The 7,861-nt window shown below is 42.5% G+C and overlaps 1 pseudogene; it reads left to right on the forward strand.

Annotated features, from left to right (window-relative positions):
- The first annotated feature begins 234 nt into the window (after positions 1–234).
- On the forward strand, positions 235–7,570 carry LOC114099490 (uncharacterized protein C2orf78-like; annotated as a pseudogene).
- The last annotated feature ends 291 nt before the right edge of the window (positions 7,571–7,861 follow it).

Here is a 7,861-nt window from a genome sequence, read left to right on the forward strand (position 1 = left end):
AATCCCATCTTCTCGTTGGGAATCTGAGCACCCTATTGGCTACCTCATACCTTTAAACTGACAGTTTTGTGACATCATTCTCCCACCAAACCTACTGCCACCTGCTAGAATCTTAGTCTTGCCATGCAGTTGTAAACAAATTTGGATCATCGCAAGTGACCAGTGACCAGTAACCAGTCATCAGAGTGGCCAGTGGCCAGTAAACACTGACCATTGAACTCCATACTGGGAAACATGCATTCTCTTGTCTCAGCCACCCACATATCCTCTGGGGTGGTCTCCTCATCCTTTGTATCTGCAATTGATGTGACCTCTTCTCTGACCATGTCAGGTAAGGAAAGAAACTTTTTAAAGTTTTTCATTAGACTTTTCCCTGCTTCAATTTACTAATGGAGTCAAAAGAGCTTAGAATAATAGGGGAAAGGATGGAACTAGAAATCTGGACACCTAATTTCATTTGGAATTTGACATGTACTAGGTATGGGGCTGGACCATCTTTAACTCTCTCACAAAATCTGTTTCCTGATCTGCTACAGGAGGATAACAGACTGCCCATGCTCTGGTCCCTTTGTTTTCTAATATTGACCCTTGAGGGACATGTTTATAGAGAATTAAATAAGTTTTCATGGTTGTGTTTGTTTCAACTGAAAGAGACAAATCCTAGGCAGGGTAGAAACCAAGAGGTTTCCTGGAACAGTTTCCCTCCACCAAGATTTCCACTTCAGTATTTCAAATTTAGTGCTGTTCATAAAAGGGACACTCACATATTTGGGATTTTTCTGTTTAAACTAGGTGAAAAGAGAAATAGGGAGAGGGGAGCAGGAGGACAGGGTTGTAAGGAGGCAGATGTTCTTGGGGAAGCAAGTTTGAGGCTGTTTAAGCACAAGGCAACAGGAACTTGGTGGAGGAAGAGTATATAAAAATAAGGGAGAAGAAAATGTCAGAATAAAAGAGATGAAGAGCATGATGTTCTCAAGAAAAAGGAGGTTGGTTGAGATGAATGTGAAAGAAAAAGCAAATATTTTATTTAAACCAACAGACAGCATAGAGTACAATCTTCCCAGAGGCTGGTTTAGAGATTGTTTAGATTAACAGACCAGCAAGGAAACTAAGACTTGCATTAGGGTATCACTGGGGTAAGCAGTTTATCATAAAAGTCACACTTGGCTGTTACAGTTTTTCTATGACCTCTTTGAACACTGATGATGTTGACAGTTTAAACATTTTAGATGTTTTAGAAATGACTCTTCATACAAACATGTCATGAAAATGGTTATAGACAGGGCTGGGGCAACAGCATTCTCCATGTCCTACTTTACTCTGATTTTTTAACTACTTGGAGTTTGAAAAACTGATGTGCATTAACCTGCATCAGAAGAACACATTCCTTTGTGTGACAGGTAGTTTTCCAAGAGTTTACTCTCTAAAATAGAATACCTATCAAGAGTCATTAAAGGTTTTTAAACCTAAAAATCAAAAGAGAGACCTACAGAAGCACAAAAATTCAAGCTCCACATCTCTAATTCCACATTTATCTAAAATAATTTTATGAAGTCTTTTTGGGTTTTCTTTTTTTAATATGTATTTTTTTTAGTTGCAGTTGGACACAATACCTTTATCTTTATGTGGTGCTGAGGCATGAACCCAGTGCCTCACATGTGCTAGGCAAGCTCTCTAACACTGAGCGCCAGCCCCAGCCTCTCTTTTTGGTTGTTCTATATGGACTGGGGTGTAGGTCAGTGGCAGAGTGCATGCTTAGCATGTGGGAAGCCCTGGGTTCACTTCCCAGCACCAGTAACCATCAAAAAAAATTAGATTTAAATGTATTATGATATTCTAGTGGTGATGTTTTTTTTCAGACTTTAGAGACAACATATTCCTATTAAACATGATTATAAACTAGATTTTGAAGAACAAAAGTAAATTTTATGCTTATTTTCAAGCATTTTTCCTGATTTTTTGACTGAAATGTTTATAAGAAAATGTTTTTATATTAATTGAAATATCTACTAGTAAAATTCATATCATTTATTTGGTGTGGGTAATATTTAGAGGAAGATGAACAAGCACAGTGATGAAATTACTTTACACTTCTTGTTTCATTCTATACTTTGGCCAAAATTTCCTTCCTTCTTTCCTTCCTTCCTTCCTTCCTTCCTTCCTTCCTTCCCTCCCTCCCTCCCTCCCTCCCTCCTTCCTTCCTTCCCTTCCTTCTTTCCCTCCTTCCTTTCCTTCTCTTCCTTCCTTCCTTCCTTCCTTCCTTCCTTCCTTCCTTCATTCCTTCCCTCCTTCCTTTCTTTCTTCTTTCCAGTGCTGGGGAATGAATGCAGGAATTGAAATGCAGGGTCGCATTCATGCTAGGCAGGCATGCTACCACAATCTATATCCCCAGCACATTTTGTTGAGGTCCTGAGACAGGATCTTGCTAAATTGTCCATGGTGGTTTTGAATTCCTGGGCTCCAACAACCCCATAGCCTCAGCCTCCTGAATGCTGGGACCACAGGCCCACCCCACCATTCATAGTGGGCTTTTGCTTTGGTTTTTGCTTTTTGCATCTGGTGGGAAAGTGATTGGTTTACAGTACCAGGAAATGAACCTAGAGACACTTTACCACTGAGCTACATCCCCAGCACCCCCCCTTTTATGGACACAATATCTTCATTTATTCATTTTTATGTGGTGCTGAGGATTGAACCCAGTGCCTCACATGTACGACACAAGTGCTCTACCAAGGAGCTGCAGCCCCGGCCCTTCTAAAATTTTATTTTGACACAGTGTCTCACTAAATTGCCAAGGCCTTCCTCAAACTTGGAATCCTCCTGCCTCATGCTCCTGAGTAGCTGAGATTACAGGTTTGTGCCACTGCAGCTGGCTTCATAACACTGTTTTTGAAATAGGTAGCTACAAACATTGTGGCTACTTATATGTCTACTTTTTCTTAATTTTGCGGCTTAAGTTGGCTGATAGAGTTTCTCTGCCTATGTGTACTTCATAGAAATTCATTTAAAATCACCTTCAATGGTGGGCAGCGTTTTAGTTAACAGTATTCAGGAAAACAGACTAGAAACATTCTCTTTCATAATATTTTATGCATGATAACCGAACTTCATTTGCTAGTAAATTTGCTACATTTCCAAGTTTTCATCAGTATCTATGCATTCTTTTTAGTTCTATGCTGTTTTTCATTTTTTCCTTTCTGTCTTTCCAGAACATACTTTATATTCCTTCATATGAACCTTAAGTAATATATGATTTTGATTCATGGATGAATTATCACTGTTAGTATTATTGTAACCACCTTCCAGAGTAGTAACCTGAAGCTCATAGAGTTTAAATAACATTTTTCTTCCATAAAGCATTTCTTGAGAAACTTACTCTCAGGTAGTCATTTTGATGTAGCATCAAAAGCCAGGTTTAAGAGGGTAAAGAAAGACCCACTAAATATACCATCTGAAGGGTACAAGTAAACTCTAGAAAATGGCAGGTGAGCAAGACACTAAAGATAACAGTGATGATACCAGGACTGTTTTCTATGAAGAGGGAAAAATAAAATTCTATTTCCGTGACTTGTGCTCTTTGTCTATAGCACAGAGTCCGAGCAAGGGAGTAATTTTCTATGACCCTGTACTGATACTGAACAAATCAATCTTACTTCTCTGAGCTTCTGTTTCCTCACTTACAAACCTTTAATGTTAAGTGTTCTCAAAGTCCTAAAAGGCTTCAGCTCTAGGGCATATTCATAAGTTAATACTATGGCCCACTCAAAGGAAAGAGAGGGCAGAGAGAAGGATGCTTTTAGGGAACAATGAGTGAAGCAGATCACTTGGGTCTACTGTGCCCAATGGGACAGAAAAGACAGTTGATCACAAGAGTACCAAACTGCTCCCCCACTTGCAGCCATCCTAAATGGTTTGATTTGGGGTATCTCAATGATTTCTGACTGCCACAACCTTAGGATGATGTTTGTCCTCAGATATTGTAAGAATCTCTCAGTCTCATCACATTTTCACCACTCTCTTTCTTCCTACAGAAAATTTCCAAAATTCTTCTTTACATGGGACTGCACATTTTCTGCAGCCCTCTCTTCCTGTGTGACCAACGCAGCTTCCGGGACAGGAAGTGTCTGCAACTTCTCCAGAGCCTCTGCTCCAGCTGCCACTTCAGCATGGTTACTGCCCTCAACTGTGGCCCCTCCTTCCAGCCACTCATGGGCAGTGCCTACCTTTGTCAACATTCTAGCACAGCCATGGTGTCTGGGGTTACTAGCCAGAACCAGATCACCACGGCACCTGCCTCCTATCCAAGTGTTTCTGAGTGGTATATCCCAGGAAGTGCTGAAAAGAGCTCATCTTCACTCAGGGACTTTAATCTGACTCTCACTGACCAGGACATAGCAGGTTCTTCCATGACTATGACATCCCAATATGACAAAACTTCCGAAACCAATGTCATGGTCTCTGTGTGTCCATCACTATGTGCCAGGCTTGTTCAGAAGACACCATCTCAGATTCCAAATCAGGGACATAGTCTCTCACTTCCCTACCAAGAAGGAAGCCAGGCCTACTACTCTGATCAAAACACTCTGGGGACTCTGCTCTCTGGAGAACATGGTCCCTGTCTGCAATCCTATGACTGTGTGCCATATGCAGGAAGTAGTGCCGCTGCCCCTCAACCAGAAATGGTGACAGTGCTGCAGAAGGTTCAGCCCATAAATGCCCTACCATCAGTCTCTAACCCTGGGATCTACTACTCGGTATTCGCTCAACCTATTACAGAAAATGTTTTTCAAGGTGAGTACAATCAGCAAGAAGGGGAAGGATTAGATTACCATTCAATTGAGGGTCCAGATGGCAACTGGTAGCTGTGGGTCCAAAGACCTCTAGTATTTAAGTCCTGAGACTTTAACCACCATCCTTGTTTAGCACTCCACATTTTCAGACTCTGAAAACAAGAATGCAGGATACCATAATGGCCACCCAGGATGCATTTAAGAGACCTCCAAGACACTGAAGGAGATTACTTGTCACAATTTTTGCAGATCAATCCCCCTACACCACAACATTATGAATTTATTTCCCTAATTTTATTTGATCTCTTAGGAAGACACTGCAAAACATACAAGGGTGTGACAATATAATTTTTCCTTAATTTACTGCAGGACTTAAACTTTCTATGCAATGATGCTGTCCAAAGCAGGGGTCTAAAAATCTGTCCTTTCACATATTTTTCATGAGCAAGAACTCACGCTCTCCTAGTTCATGGTGTTAAGTGTTCTTACATTCTGGGAAGAGTAGAGAGAATTAAGAGGCCCTATATGAGAATGAGAGATTTCATAAAACAGTTTTTGTGCATTTCCACACAGAGTAGACAATGCTCTACCAGTGAGCCATGCTGCCATGATGATGTGTCAGCCCAAAACTGTGTCATCAAGTGATCACTTGTAACTAACAGGCACCTCCTAACAAAGACTAGTTTGCAGTCCTTAAAAAGAGCTAATAGAAATGCCTTATCCACAGTCCACAGATTCCCTAATTAGTGCGTTGCTGGGCAGGGGGAGCATCCTACTTACCATCATCCTTGATTCCTTTCGTTGCAGTGATGGAAACTTCCCTAGGGATGGAGGCTTCCTTGGGATTGCAATCTCCAAGTCAGATATTTTGTCTGCCACAGCCTCCGGAATTCCTGTATGCAAAAACAGAAAAAGCCAAATAATTGAGAAAAACTCACAAACTGAACTTGGGGACATTTCCACAATAACTCCAGTCCAGAGTTCTACTGATTTCTTGGCATTGCCTCCAAATCAAAGCCAGAAACAAACAGAGATTAAGAATTTGTGTGAGATTAACACCATGCTCTCAGAACCACTGGATGCCTACCAGATTGCCATGGAGAACCAGGATCCTCCACTACTCCCTTTAGACATCCCTGAAATCCACCAGCTTCTGGCCTCCATTGGTCCTCTGGACCAAGAGGAGAAGCCACATTCTGAAAATATCCATCTAGAAAGGAATAGCCTGAGTCTTGAGGACCAAGGCACACTTGAAAATGGGATTGACTCTAGCAGTGGTTTTGCAGACCTCACTGCACTGCTGGGGGATATTCAACTTCCTGAGCTTTTCAGTTCCTTAAAAGACTTTGACCAACCTGAAAGTCCCACAGTAACAAAATCCAATGATACCAGAGCCATCATGGTGAATCACGGGCAGGAAATCACAAGTGCCTTAAAGGGTCCTAGTGATCCATTGAGGAAGAACAAACATAAAGCCTCAGAGTCTCCAGATGGAACTCCTCAGGCCAAAATGCAGCCAAGGGACCTGGAGTGTGCATTAGGAGGAGAAGTTGCTCACAGGGATGCAGACAGTAGCAGGGCCCCTGTGCACACAGCCAAGCATTCTATCAGCAAACCTCAGAAAGCTGCATCCAGCAGGAACAGCAAGGCTAAGGGCCATGAGGAGGAAAAGACCAAGAGGACCAGAGAATACAACTCCAGGAAAGCCGAGGAGAGGAAGTAGCCAGGCAACAAAGTCAAGGCAGAAGAGAAGCCAACCGTGCCCAAGATGAAGTGGAAGAGGAACCAATCTGAGCTTTGCCAAGAGTCCTTTAAAAAGCCTCGGAGCTGTCTCGGCATGCACATGCTGGAGTCGGTGCAGGTTTTCCATGCACTAGGGAAGAAGAATGATAAGAAAACTGGGCTCTCTTCCTCCCGGGCCCCGGGAAACTCAGGCAGTACCCAAGACCCCGACCCATGGCTGGCGGTTAAGGGTCCTGAGAAAACACAAAGTCAAAGCCCAGAACCCAGATATCAGTGCTGAAGGAGAGGGTCCCTCTCCATACATTTATGAGCCTCCACCACATGGGAAGGTAAAATTAGTACCTTTGCCTTTTCTGACCCTGGAGAAACCTCCACCTCGACCAGTAATCAATAGGAGGCCACAGTCTCTGGCCTCACAGAGACCTACTGGGGCTTACCCTGCCCAGCCTGGTCCCGCTAGCTCAGCTCAACCCATGGCAGTCAACAAATCCCAACCAGCTACTGCCAACCCATCTTGGTTGCGTCCTGCCAAGCCAGCTCAGCCAGTTTTGACCCATGCCAATTAGTCTGGTGTGACAGCTTCTACCCAGCCTAGTGTCCCTCGGTCTGCTTCTCATGGGCCTGCACCATACAAAACATCATCTTGCACCTCTCTCCATTGGTAACCCGTTCCCATGATTGGGACCAAGCCCCAGTCACAACTGCCCAAGCCTCAAAACCAATATCTACTCCAAGACTTTGCCTTACAACCAATTCCATGGAGGAAACCCAATGTTCCTGGGCAAGTAGTATCAACTCCCATCACCAAACAGCAGAGGCCAGAGCGGGAAGCCATGAAGAAGAAGGCTCAACAAGTGCGTGAGAATGCTGCCAAGAACACTGCTTTGGGGAGAGTGCAGTGTTTCATTGAGAGGGAAAGAGATATGGAGATTTCTCACTACTATGGCTACACAATGTTAGAGCTGCTGAGATCGGTGGTGCCACTTAGGGACCAAATAGTTTTCCACATGTATGTAGATAGAGAGATCAGTGTTTAATAAAATTAAATAAAAATGAAATATAATTCACTAATACATAATAAAGAGGCCTTCTGGTACCACTGAGAATTCGTAAAATTAAAGAGGCCTTTGGGTACTACATTTGTACCAACAGTGTTGCACATATATACATAGATAGATAGATAGAACTTCTTTCATTAAGACACTGTTCAAAATGTAATAAAGTTGAGTTAAGAAATGCTGTAGGATTGATTAATAGGTAAGTCATAAAGAGGCCTTATGGTACCATTTGAATACCAAATAGTTTTCCACATATATATATATAGAGAG

This window comes from Marmota flaviventris, chromosome 14, assembly GCF_047511675.1.
Source record: "Marmota flaviventris isolate mMarFla1 chromosome 14, mMarFla1.hap1, whole genome shotgun sequence".
In the NCBI taxonomy this organism is placed as follows: domain Eukaryota; kingdom Metazoa; phylum Chordata; class Mammalia; order Rodentia; family Sciuridae; genus Marmota; species Marmota flaviventris.